The following is a 14,667-nucleotide window of genomic DNA, read 5'->3' as shown; positions in this document are numbered from 1 at the left end:
CACCCGCTGTCAAAAAATGGTGGGAGGACCTGTGCCACTGGGCAAGGAAGACAGCGTAGGCCCAGCTGGGGATGGCCTCCCAATGAGGAAAAAGTGCCCGTTGTACCCTGAACACCCTGATGTTTCGCATCCTGTAGGGGGCCTATCCGGAGTTGATAGGGTGCTTGAAGGCATCACAGCAGCCACAAGGGGGTGAGTACAGATTCAGAATCATGAATTTGCGCACGTTGAGGTGTTACCTGGGTGGGGGATGTGGAGCTGTGGGTGACCCTAGGCCAGGACGAACATGGCAGGATAGGTTCCATGATGGGCAGGCTCAGATGCACTCCAACCCCCAATAATGCTAGTGGGCATCTACTACTGGGCAGGGTCCTGTGAGTTTCAGGTGTGAAGCTAATGGCATTAGGCATTGTACCCCATGGCCTGGTGACTAGCATTGTAACTGGTATTGCATGGCCTAGTGCACAGGGCTGTTCCCTGTGAGTTTTGTACGCCAACCACGGTGTTGTTGCTGGCATTGTATTCTCTGTCTCTTCCCCTCCCTTTTTGTTTTGTCACCCTGTCCTTATGTGCATTAGCATAATCTGGCGGAGGAGCAGAGGCACCAGCGAAGGAGGGAGCTGCATCCCACATGGGCCCGGAGGCCGAATCCACCAACGGTGAGGGCACCAGTGGGACGGAGGGCGAGGGGAGCACCACGACGGAGACAGGAGGGGATAGTTCTGACAGCGACACCTCCTCCGATCAAAGCTCCCTGGCGGTGGTGGACACCTCTGTGCCCACCCCAACTACAGGTACAGCCACCACCCCCTGTACCAGCACCACCCTCCCAGCAGCCCCTCAGCAAGTTTTCCGTGCCCGCTCACCCAGGATGGTGGGCATCTCTTTTGTCCCAGGCACCACTGGCCCTGCCCCAGTCAGCCCTGCTGCACTCAGTGAGGAGCCTATTGACCTCCTGAGATCCCTCTCTGTTGGGCAGTCAACTACACTGAATGCCATCCAGGGTCTAGCAAGGCATTTGCAACAAACAAATGCATTCCTGGAGGGCATTCACTCTGGCGTGGCGGTCCAACAGAGAGTATTCCAGGCTCTGGCCAACTCACTGATGGCAGCCATTGTCCCTGTCTCTAGCCTCCCCCCTCCAACTTCCTCTGCCCATTCCCATTCCCCTCAACCCCAGCCCATCCCAAGCACACCTTCAGAGCAGCATGCACCCAAATCAACAAACAGAAGTGGATCAGGCAAACACAAGCACCATACTTCATCCCACAGGCACTCACACAAGCACCATGCAGATGCAGACACACCAACATCCACTGACTCAACTGTGTCCCCCTCCTCCTCATCGTCCACCTCTCTCCCAGTAGCATCTCCACTCACACCTGCATGCACTACATCCTCATCCACTACCTCCAATACCAGCACGCCTATCACTACACGCCCCTCACTGCAGTCACCACCCCCACATACATGCACACATCCCCTGTGACCTCTCCCACTGTGTCTGTGCCCCCTCAATCCAAAGTACACAAACGCCAGCACTCAGACACCCAACAGCCATCCACCTCACGACAGCATCCAGCCCATACACCTGCACCCAAACACAGCAGATAGACACCTCCTACAACCACTCCCTCTTCCTCCACTCCCAAACCTTCACCCTCTTCCAGCCACAGTGTACCTAGAAGGCTTTTCCTCTCCACCCTTGACCTATTTCCTGCCCCTCCCCCATCCTTCACTTCAGGCCAGGGTGGGAAGAATCCAGGCCAGTACCTCAGCCACCCAGTCCACGGCCACTGTAGTTTCTGTAGCTACTGCATGTGTGAGAGGCTCCAAGGAGGCACCCGTCAGCACTGCCAGTGTGCCTGCACCACCTGCCAAGGGCAAGAAGTTGCCGCAAGCTAGCAATGGCAGGAAGGAACACCAGCCAGCAAGGGGAAGGAGGCACCACCAGCTAGCAAGGGCAAGGAGACACCTCCAGCTAGCAACGGCAAGGAGACACCACCGGCAAGCAAGGGCAAGAAGGGAACACCAGCTGGCAGAAGCAAGGAGGCACCACCAGCTGCCAAGGGCAGGAAGGGAACAACAGCTGCCAAGGCCAATGTAAAAGGAACAGACGCCACAGGCAGGATGGATCTGGTGCCTGGGGCTGGAACAGCATCTGTGCAAACAACACCAGCCATGGCACTTCAGCCACATGAGGCTGCAGGGGAAGGGCTGGAGCCTCCCCCCACCACTGACAGCACCGCCACCTGCCCCGCAATTGCCACCACTGGCAGCCGTCACCGCCGGTGAGCACTGTGTAGTCGTGACTACATGGGCTGTAGTGCATCCTGGCCACTGCTACAACTGAAGGTGTGACACCCAGCTGAGAGACTGTGACCTTGCACCATCCAGGATCTGCATCACAGGGCATAAGGCCCCCTCCAGAACCAGTGATAGAAGGCATCCACTCACCCCATCCTTGCCAGTGTGAAGCACACTGGGCACAAAGCCTCCTCCAGAACCAGTGGAAGACGGTATCCACTCACCCCCTCCTTGCCAGGATGAAGCACACTGGGCACAAAGCCCCCTCCAGAACCAATGGAAGAAGTCATCCACTCACCACCTCCTTGCCAAGATGAAGCACACTGGGCACAAGGCCCTCTCCTTGCCAGGATGAAGCACACTGGGCACAAAGCCCCCTCCAGAACCCCAGGACCATGCAGTGGGCAAACCACCCACTAGAGAGTCTCTGGCCTTGCACTCCCCAGGACCAAGCAGTGGGAAAACCACCCACTAGAGAGACTGTGGCTTTGCACTCCCCAGGACATCGCAGAGGGCATGTAGCCCCCTTCAGGAGCAGTGGCGTTGTACCATCTTCCGGCTGAGGTGCCCCCATTCCCTTTCCCCCTGAGTTGCCTGTTTATCTTCGACTTGATGCCCCAGCAATGTTCTCTCCGTATTGAGGTAGGAGCCAAGTGTGGCCTTTGCCTATGTGTTATGGCCCTGTGGGCAACGGACATTTTGGAGTGGGCATTGTCCCTCCATTTGTATGTTTTGTACATACTGATTTGTGCTCTAAGGAAGTATTTATTTAACTTGTTAATATTACATTCACTTTAATCAATTCCTTTTGGCCTTGCGTTATTCTTGAGGTTTACGGGGTGTATATGTAATGCTGTTGCATTTGTTTGTGTGTATGGTGTTGGGGTGGGGGTGTTGCGTGTGTGTGTCATTCTCTTTTTCTCCCCCTCCCTTGTGTGCTAGGTGCAGTACTCACCGTGGTCGTCTTCGCCACCATTCGTGTTCCTGGTGTAGGAGGAGGTAGACCAGCATGGGAAATATGTGGAACTCGGGCTCCATGGAGTCGTGGTTCTTCCTTGAGTGTTGAGAGGTGAGTTGTTTCCCTTCTGTGTACTGTTTCCGCCGTGCTTTTGATGGCATTGGTACTGTCCTGGAAAAGGTGGCGGATTGGTGTCTCATAATACAGTGGGCGGAACCTTGTCTTCCACCTGGCTGTTGGCGGTTTATGCCGCAGTGCTTGTTGCTAGCGCCATGGTGGTCGGTGTGTTAAAGTGGCTGTCTATGTTGGCGGTTTCTGCCTTGGTCAAAATTCCATTTTTTTTACCGGCGGCCTGTTGCCAGTATTACCACCACTTTATCACTGACCGCCAAGGTTGTAGTCGTTCGTCAGCTTTATTTCGGTAAAAGTAAATACCATAAAAGCACACCACAATTCACAGTTTTACAAAGCAGCAAGTTATAAACAGAAGATTTCGAACATAAGAAGTTGAACTACATAAAAAGATGTTAATCATGGGAGTTTTCCTTCTGGAAGTTCGAGCCATATTATAAAATCATGTGATGGTGCAAAGATTTGCATGTTGGGCATCAAGATTCAAATACAAGCCTAACCGAACATGTGACAAAAGGAAACATTTCTATTTAAGAATATAAGAATATCCATACATTAAAAATGTTTTTAAATATTAAAAGTGTATATATTAACCATAAAAATTCTTCCTTTAAAAATTTCAAACCATATTAAAAGATCATGTAGGAATACAAAAATGTTGCATGATAAATATCGAAAATCAGATACAGGCTTGGCCGGTCATATTAAATACAATAAGACATTTCTGCTTAAAAGAAAAAAAATATATATCAAAAAAAAGTCTAGGCATAAAAATACTTTAAGCAGTAAAAGGTAATACGTGCCTGCATTAAAATTCACTAATGAGTTCATCAACAACCGCTCCCCACATCTATGGTCCAGTTTACCTCCATTTTTTTAAGCATGTTCAATCTACAGTGCCAGATGAAATCTAAGTATTTTGCCAGGCAACAAACCACTAGAACGGATGGATCAGATTTAAAAATTCTCAAGGCCAGTGGACAGTTCTTAAAACCCATTTTCCTACACAAAGGGATAATCCAACGAGCTCTCTGGTTTTGGTATGCAGGACATTGAAAGAGAATGTGGGTAAAAGATTCTTCCCTGGCACAACCCATTGGGCACATCTTCGAAGTGCAGCTAGTGTTGGCCCATTTATGTGTTAGGATGCGCAAAGGGAGAGAACCTACCCTAAATCTAATGTACAATGCACGTGCACGTGGAGAGAGAACTATGTCCATATATTGCACAGATTCATAATGGCATATTATTTGTTAGAAACTGCCCGTCATGGATGATGGTGAGACAGCAGACAGTTGTGAAAGATGCACATGGAGCCAAAACGCATCCTTCAGTGTCTGTGTTGCGTTTTTTGGAATGGATAGCGGATCCTTCCAGTAAGACCCCAAGCCAAGTAGTGTGAAAATCCCTTCTACATACACACACCACTTGATTTTTGGACTAGTATTATTGGCCATCAGGTTGACTAGCCCACATCTATAGGGAATAAGAGAGTCTAATGACCATAGACGGATCCAATACAACAAGGACCTAAGCGCAGCAATCTGGCAAATGGGAGGCAAGTTTAGGTCCATTCGAATTTCGAGCATTGGGGTGCTAGAAGGAACTCTTAGCAGGGACCTTAAAAAAGAGTTTTCCACTTTTATCAGATCATCTAGATTACAGTGGCCCCACAGCTCGGCTCCATAATGGGCTCCCCCCCTTGCTTGTGATTTGTAAATTTCAATTGCGGGTGTCACAGCAAAGCTGGGAGATCTAGCTGCAAATCTTATGATACCACTCATCTGTTATTTCAAGCGGACATTTGCTTTCTGAAGATGAGAATGCCATTTGTGCGAATCTTCTAGTTTCAGGCCTAGATATTCAAAATCGCCAACTCTTTCCAATGCGGCGCCCTCTAAATAAATGGGGCGCCGCATCCTACCTTTTTTATCCCCAAACACCATACACTTAGTTTTTGCTCGGTTGATTTCCAAGCCGTGGTCATTACAAAAGGTCATAAATCTTGAAAGCAGGATTGTGAGACCTGTGGCTGTTTGGGATTTCAACAAGGTGTCATCAGCAAATAGGAGGCAGGGGATCTTCTGCTCTCCTATTTTGGGGGCGTCATTGGAGCACTCCATAAGATACGGAATGCATGCGTTTATGAAAAGGAGGAATAAGGTAGGGGCGAGTACACAACCTTGCCTCACACCACGAACAGTGGGAAATTTTTCAGTTAGTTCGCCATGCTGGCCCCATCTGATTCTACCATAATTTCCAGTATAGAGATCTCTAATGATATTTAAAATAGGGCAAGGGACTCCCATTTTAGACAAGACCTCCCATAGTTTATTTGCGAGGTACCAAATCGAAAGCTGATTTTAAGTCAATAAAAGCTACAAATAGGTGGCCTGAATTCACATTGACAACTTTCCATTTAATAGAGATAAAGCGAAATATCTGGTCTATTGTGCTGATTTTTTCTCTGAAGCCCGCTTGGAGGTGATTTAAAATTTGGTTATCCACTATCCATTTACTCAGCCTGCTCCACAATTGGTGGCAAAAAATTTTTGGGAGATTGTCAAGGAGGCTGATGGGTCTGTAGTTTCCCGGGGAATTCCTCTCTCCTTTCTTATAGATAGGCACGATAATAGCCTCTTTCCATGAGTCAGGGTAGGATCTGGTAATCAAAATGGCATTAGAAAGCCTACTAATATACGGGCTCCAGGTGTTCAGGTCCGCTTTAAACATATCAGAAGGAATCCCATCCAACCCAGGGGCCTTTGCTGCTTTTTGGGCTGTGATGGCCAGGGCGGTTTCGTTCAGTGTAAAGAGGGGCAAAGAGGACGCGGGTGAATAAGATGTTGTCAGCTGTCCCAGATTTGGGGCATCGAGGGCCAATGGAGAGCCGTACAGTTCTTTAAAATGGGAAAGCCAGGCTCCCGAGTAATATGAGACTCCAAATAAGGGGCTCGGTTCTGATCACTTCGAGATACCAAAATCCAAAATCGTTTGGAGTCATGAGCTCTAGCTGCCTCAAGTAGGTCACTCCAGAGCTCCTCTTCATGCTCATGTTTGCTCTTATTGCATATAAAAGCATAATTACGTCTAGCATTGATGATACCTAGTCTGTCCTTTGTCCTTAAGACGCTAACCAGGGTATTTTTAGCCTCTCTACACCTCTTGTTGAACCATTTGGAGCAGGGTTGGGGCAGGAGTTAGTCAGCGGCCTTGGGCGTCTAGAAAACAACTCTTTCAGGGTAGTAAAAAGGTCCAAATGAAGGGACGTAACTTCAATTGGAGAAAAAGTAAGACTATGGTCAAATAACTGGTGGGAAGAAATTAGATCACACAGTTTTTCTCGGAGCTTGTTCGATTTCTCAAAGGAGTCCCATCTTACTGTGCGCCTATTGCTAGACAACTCCATAACAGCAGGTAAAACAGAAGGAAATACAGCTCCTGATAGAAGAGGTCTCTTGTACGTAATCTGTAGAGGGGCATGATCGCTAGTGTATGGATTGCCCACTTCCACATCTAGTATGTAGTGCCAATCTCTTAAATAAAAAAAAATGTAATCTAGTTTACTACTATAGGAACCCATGAAAAAGGTTGGTCTTGCGGGGGTGTCAGCTGGGAAACGGCCATTGCCAAGACGGAGACCATGTGATATCATAAGATCTATTACCTGCATTGCCCTAGCGCAAGGTTTGTATGAGTTTTGCTGAGTGGAATAGGGAGGAATGTTCCAAACACTATCTTCAGGTTGCATGACCTCTATAAGATCTAAATTGATTTCAAGCTGAACATTAAAATCCCCTGCTATTATAATATGATATTTAAGACGAAAGTCTGAAATAAGAGTATTTAAAAGCTCAATGATAGTAGAGCAATTATTGGAGGGTCCCGGCGTGCTATAAATATTTATACAGAGAACGGGGGAGCCTGAGATTGGTTGGATAGCAATAGCCAAAATGTCATGGGAGTCCACGTATATCTCCTTTATTCCTCCCACCTCTGTCGATTTTACCCAAGTACATAAGCCCCCTACTGCCCTACCTGCTAAAGACGGCATAGTCGGTTTAAAAAAGGAACTAAACCCCTGTCTATATGTGCAGTTTTTGGCCCATGTTTCCTGGAACATACATACATTAAAATTTTCAACAAATACCCCCCAATCAATGTCTGCAAGTTTGCCATTGATGCCAGCCACATTCCAGGACAAAAGTTTTGCTGGTGTCTGGGCAATAGAGCAGCTTGGTTTCACGAGAGTGTCGTCTGGAAGTTTGCTGTCAATAAACTTCTTCATACGCGGACTTGTAAATTGATTGATATTAACGAGTCGTGAACCCAGAGGGGAAGCATCACCTGGGCTAAGTGGATAGGGTGAAGAACCTGTAGCCCGTCGGTCTAGGCTAGGAATGGGGACGCAGGAATTAGTAGAGTATAGTCAATCGATGTCGGAGATGGCCCCCTGGAGATCGAAATCAGGTCCTAATTGGCCACTAGAAGTAGGCCCGGAGCTGGTGTTTGGGACAGGGTCAGATGGTACACCTTTTGGGGCCTGATGGCCTAATGGCCTGAAATCTCGATGGTCTATAGAACGGCTCGAGACCCAGCTGGCTGTTCTAGGGAGGAGGTTCGGCTTCATATAACCATTGGTGGGTCGATTGGCACTGAGAGAAATAGCAGATGGCTTCCTATTTATATTGCGTGCTTCCATATCTAGAAGACCTTTTACCAGATGGGAGTTTTTGAAATTGAGTTTTATGAAGTCTCGACAACCTGAAAGGCCATTCGCTCGTTCGGCAGATAAAATGTCGTCGTGGATGACTGAGCCACAGCCTCTAACGTGTCTCAGCCAGTGCGTGGCCTTATTGGCTAGTGAGGCTTTGTCTTCTCGTGTATTTGGGGGCAGAGGTGGAACATTACACATATATATATATAGTTATTCTTCGTTGGGTCAAAGTTTTGACGGGAAGCTTTAGTAGTGTCCCATTTGAGAGGGACATTAAAGGAAGGAGGAGTGTTACGTTCAAAAGAGGACATATTCTGGGTGTAAGAGTGCTGCCCTTCCATAAAGGCTGCTGTGCTTGATGGCGGTGGCAGGGACTCAGTTGAAGAAACTATTTTTACGTGTGAGTGGTTGGATGTTGTAGAGTTTGGTTTGGGCTCACCAATAGGGAAAATAATTTTACCTTTGAGAAGAGTAGTAATTTCAAACAGTAAGGATTTCAGCTCGCCTATTTCGCTCTTAAGAGTAACCACTAATGCTGGCAAGTCATTTAGTGAAGGAACACTCTCCGTATATGGCAAGGTCGTAGAGGTTGATAAAGGATTTTCCAGAACTTGGGGGGCCAGAGAGGAAAAACGGTTAGAACAAGGAATTGAGAAATGTGTAATATTGTCGTTTGATACTTCAGGATCGAGATGAAATGCAGATGGGGAAGAAGAACTACCAATATTAGTAGGGCCATGGGGGGCTGATGCCTGATGAAGTGACGTAACAGTTTGTGGTTTGGGGGCAATATGCGAACTTGGAGTCAAGAACGGGATGAGAGTACCAGATTTCGACGCCTTTCGCCTGATCCTCTCCTTGTTGTTTAAAATCTGTTCAACTTCTTCAATCAAGTCATCTATTTCCTTGGCAACACAGTTAGTATGTGGTAACGTGACTTTATTGGTTTTAAGTATCTTAGATTTTGCAGAGCCCAGTGCAGGGCTACCTTTCGCCTTACGCTTCCCCATTGAGGATTAAAGTTACAGAAGCAGGGCGAAACTGAGTTTTAAAGTTGCTTCCCAGCACTATATGAACTAGTAGCGTACCTTAAGGCCCAGAGGGGGGGCCCAGCCCTGCCTCCTTCGGTCTCTGACGGGCGCGGACGGGCCCGCCCTTGGCCCGGGCTTTGCCCGCGCGCGTCCCGCGCAGCGGTGTTGCGCGGTGCGCTTTATAGCGCCCGCGATCAGCAGCAAGTAGCCCCAGGTGGAGAGGAGCAGGCAGAGGCAAAGAGGAGCCTGGGACTTGGAGTCCCACCAGGCTCTGTGTGGCAGCAACCAAGAGGAGTGTTGTGCGGTGCGATTTATAGCGCCCGCGATCAGCAGCAAGTAGCCCCAGGTGGAGAGGAGCAGGCAGAGGCAAAGAGGAGCCTGGGACTTGGAGTCCCACCAGGCTCTGTGTGGCAGCAACCAAGAGGAGTGTTGCGCGGTGCGCTTTATAGCGCCCGCGATCAGCAGCAAGTAGCCCCAGATGGAGAGGAGCAGGCAGAGGCAAAGAGGAGCCTGGGACTTGGAGTCCCACCAGGCTCTGTGTTTTAATCGGATGCCCAAAAAAACCAAGGTCTAAGGATGATTAAAAAAAATCTGTCCACAAACAACTGTGACTCTGACATCAGCAGCGTAATGTCCAAGACGCAAGAGAAGTGGACCAAACAAGGAAGAAAACACAGCCGAGGAACAAGCGTCCTAAAATATTTACGAAGAACAGGAAGTCTTCGAGGTACCGGGCTAATAACAGGAAACAAAACGCGTAGGAGGGAGGATGGGGAAAAAGGATGACCGCAGTCTGTTTTTCCTCCTTTCTTTCTCGCGACGAGGAATATTTAAGATGGTGAACTCCTTCCGTAAGCCGAGGGGGAGAGCGGTGCCAGCGGCATTGTAATGAGGGCCTAATTTTTCTTTTTACAACCTAGAGACAAAAACACTGCATTTTGCTTCTGCATAAGTTGAACATCCATAAGGCTGTGAAACAGAGACTGACAGAAAAGACAATACATTATTCATTTAAAGGTTGTTGTCTGGTACTCTATACTTTTGAAATCTGAAGCACAACCACATTTGGAATGGCTTCCAAACCATGATGCCATATTGTGTTCGTAATACCTTAGCTACAATGTCATACAAATGTATATGCATCTAATTTGTAGAGTCCACATGAGTCCTCAAGTTTCATGGTAGGAATGAGAACATGCATATAAGTGATAAAAGGACACAGTAGCAGTGAGTACATCAAAGATCAGGATCTTGAATTTATTTGCCTTGTAATTTCTGCTCCTGATGTTTGTATGAGAAGGACTAGCCATTAATGTTCTGCGGTTCAATCATGGACATTTGTTGTAATGGACTAGTCTTGACTTGACAGGACATGGCATCATGGATTGAAACCAAACCACAGCACTATATGATATTTTTGAAGTTGCTTCTCCATCATTGATATAATCACAGGTTCATTTTCCTCTCTTCACAGGCTTTCTGCAACCTTCTTTTCCCTTGCCTTCCATGGTGGAGGTCTTGGGTCCAAACCATGGCATGATCATCTGTTGGGGTCTTGGAGAAGGTGGGAGAGTGCTTCTTCTTTTCCTTACAGGAGATAGTGATAAATTTTGCTAAAAAAAAAACAGCGCTAAATGCAACAGAACATAAACAGCAGCAGCTACTCCTACTCACCAAGTCAATTGCTCCTTTTCTCCTCTCAGAGGATATTTGTCCCGAACAAATCTCAATTACACAAGTCTGCTGACAGAGGAGACCTTGAGAGCAAAGAGAAAATGGCTACACGCACACACACTGGCTCCACAAAAATGGATGTGTCCAGCGCCACCCGGCCATAAGAGAAGGAGAATGAGAGCAAAGAGAAAATGGCCATCAATCAAACAAACACAGGCACGAACACACAGCCTTCATAAAAGGTGGGTACCACATGTCCAGCAAAGACGACGGCAGGGAAAAAAAATAAAAAATGGCTGTTGTTCACTGGAAGGATCCACTTCTTCTCCTCTTCCCCTAACAAAACCTGGCAGCATTGCTGTGAAAGGATAACACAAATATATACACAAAAATGTGACTGGGCCCATTCATTGTCCTCTACACACCACAAGTCAGGAATCAGCAATAATGTAAACCAAAAATCAACCAACATAATATAAATATAGGGGGTCATTACAACATTGGCGGTACAAGCCGCTTACCGAGGTGCAGAAGACCACCAATACACCGCTGCGGCTGCGGAAATCCGCCACAGCTATTATGACCCACATCTCGGAATCCGCTGAAATCCCACACAAGTCCACCACACCAAAGGTCGGTGATAAACTGGCGAAAACAAAACCTCTGCCGTCACGCCAACAGAAACACGCCCATGCTATCACGACCCACGAGTCTTTCAACCGCGGTATTCCATTGGTGGTACACACCGCTGTGCTCAAAATACACACACATCTCCAAAACACCGCCACATTGGACAATTCCAAATACACACACGTGATAAATATAGACACACCACTCCCACACACCCAATACAATATAAAACACACACCCACATTACCCACAAACCCCTACGACCAAAACTGATTGACGAAGGCCAGAGAGAGAGCACAGAATAGACAACCCCACCACACAGAGGCACAAACACCGTCACCCACACAACATCCACGCACAAAACACCACACACTACTACACATCACCACACTCATCACCACATACACCACCCCACACATCACCTACACCACCCCATGGCACGGCAAAGACACCCCAGGTTCTCAGAGGAGGAGCTCAGGGTCATGGTGGAGGAAATCGAAGGGGTAGAGCCACAGCTATTTGGATCACAGGTGCAGCACAGCTCCATAGCTAGGAAGAAGGAGCAATGGCAAAGAATAGTTGACAGGGTCAACGCAGTGGGACAGCACCCAAGAAATCGGGACGACATCAGGAAGAGGTGGAACGACCTACGGGGAAGCTGTGTTCCGTGGTCTCCAGGCACAACATCGCGGTACAGCGGACTGGCGGAGGACCCCCACCTCCTCCCCCACAACCAACAACATGGGAGGAGCAGGTCTTGACCATTATGCATCCTGGGGGCCTCGGAGGAGTCGGTGGAGGAATGGACACTGGTAAGTCAATTCTTAACTATCATATCCCCCACCCTACCTGCATGCTATCACACACCCCCACCCTCACCCCCTCCCCTATCACTCCAACTCCTCACTAATGTACTAATAACACAAACCACCCATCCCAACACCAAGCCCTGCATGACACAACAAAGCATGGACACCCCTCACTAAAGCATGACCACTGCACATACCCATAACACCCCCCCAACCATCATCACACAAGCTCCTACACAGGAATACTAGCACTGGGGTACACGCTCACACACCCAATGCACACCATGACACACACAGATGCAATAATCATGCTTTTACACCCCTGCTGGACCACTACCTAACTTCACCAGACAGGAGGGTCCAGACATCTTTTCCCCACCCACAGAAGAGGCCCACAGTGATGACAGCAGCTCTGGCCAACTGGATCCGGATGACCAGCCCGGACCATCGTGGGCCTGTGGACAGTCAGTTCCCCTCGCACAGGCACAGCCCAACACAGACCTTCCACCCTCTGGTAATACCAGCACGGCACCCACCCAGTGGGCCTATACCTCCGTCCCCAGGACACGTCAATCAGCTGTGTGTCCACCACTACAGGGAACCCAGGATAACCCACCATCCCAACAACAACAGGGACCTGGGGACAGTGGTAGTGGGCACACGGTCCAGGGGAAGGAGGCACAGGAACACAGGGGAACTGGGAGGGCTGCCATGTGACAGGGGGCAGACAGGCCAAGGGAACCCACTCTCCACGAGGCCCTCTCCTCCATCATGGGAGCATACCACTACTCCCAGGAGACGATGGCTACGGTCCTGGCCAAGTTTCAGGAGACCCAGCGCCTGCAGGAGGAACAGTATTTGGGCTTCAGGGAGGAACTCAGACCATCAGCTTCACCCTGGGCACCATCGTAGGGGTGCTGAAGGACATACAGAACACCATGAGGGACACCGTGGCACTCCAAGGGGCCCCTGACACTAGCCAGGACGATGAACTGCCCACTAGCGCCCGCCACAGGACCACCACACCAGCATCCCACCCCCTGCAGACGGAGAACCACCCCGCAAGTGGTCCATGAGATCCAGGAACAGGACAGAGCACGATGGCAAGACCCCCGCCAAGAAATGAGACCACCCTGATTGTCAGCCCACTGTCCCACTTTGTAACCCTGTCCATATTGGAACTGCCCCAGCTCCACTTCCTATGCCCATATGGGCAATGCACCTGTGAGACTAATATACTGGACTCTGCCATGGACATTCCTCCACCATCACCCCTCACCATTTTACCACCCCCTCCAATAATTAGCACTTCAATAAACACCCTTGAAGCACAAAACAATCTGGAGTCAGTCTGTGATTTAGAAAATGTGTATTAGCCATGACAGTGACAAAATCCATTCTCAATAGTGATGTCAACATACCTATGTCACACATCACAAGTCCATGAAGGATGCAAGCAGATGACACACGTTGGTAACCACACTTGTGAAACCGTAACGGAAATGTACAACTCAGTTACCAAATACTGGTTGAAATTGACAGACAGGATAGAGGTAGAAGTGTGAAAGTACTTGTAGTAGTCAAGAAAGTGTTCTCACCTGTGTGCCACTGGAAATATTGCTGTATGACTGAGTCCCTGTTGTCAATGTCTTCTTCCTCTTCTTCCTCCTCATCACTGTCCACCGGCTCCACAGCTGCACAACACCCTCATCTGGACCATCCTCCTGCAGAAAAGGCACCTGGCGTCGCAAAGCAAGATTGTGAAGTTACAGCAGGCGATGATGATCTGGCACACCTTCCTTGGTGAGTAGAATAGGGAACCACCTGTCATATGGAGGCACCTGAACCTGGCCTTCAGGAGGCCGAAGTTGCGTTCCATCACCCTCCTAGTCCGCCCATAGGCCTCATTGTAGCGTTCCTCTGCCCTTGTCCTGGGATTCCTTACTGGGGTCAATAGCCATGACAGGTTGGGGTAACCAGAGTCCCCTAATAGCCACACATGGTGCCTCTGGAGTTGACCCATCACATAAGGGATGCTGCTATTCCGCAGGATGTAGGCGTCATGCTCAGAGCCAGGGAACATAGCATTTACCGGGGAGATGTACTGGTCTGCCAAACATGCCATCTGTACATTCATCGAATGATAACTCTTCCGGTTCCTGTACACCTGTTCACTCCTGTGGGGTGGGACCAGAGCTACATGGGTCCCATTAATGGCACCTATGATGTTGGGAATATGTCCAAGGGCATAGAAGTCACCTTTAACAGTAGCCAAATCCTCCACCTGAGGGAAATCGATGTAGCTCCTCATGTTTTTCAGCAGGGCAGACAACACTCTGGACAACACGTTGGAAACAATAGGCTCGGACATCCCTGATGCCATGCCATGCCATGGCCACTGTTGTTTGA

The sequence above is a fragment of the Pleurodeles waltl genome, chromosome 10 (assembly GCF_031143425.1).
Source record: "Pleurodeles waltl isolate 20211129_DDA chromosome 10, aPleWal1.hap1.20221129, whole genome shotgun sequence".
In the NCBI taxonomy this organism is placed as follows: domain Eukaryota; kingdom Metazoa; phylum Chordata; class Amphibia; order Caudata; family Salamandridae; genus Pleurodeles; species Pleurodeles waltl.
Note: the sequence above shows the minus strand (reverse complement) of the source record.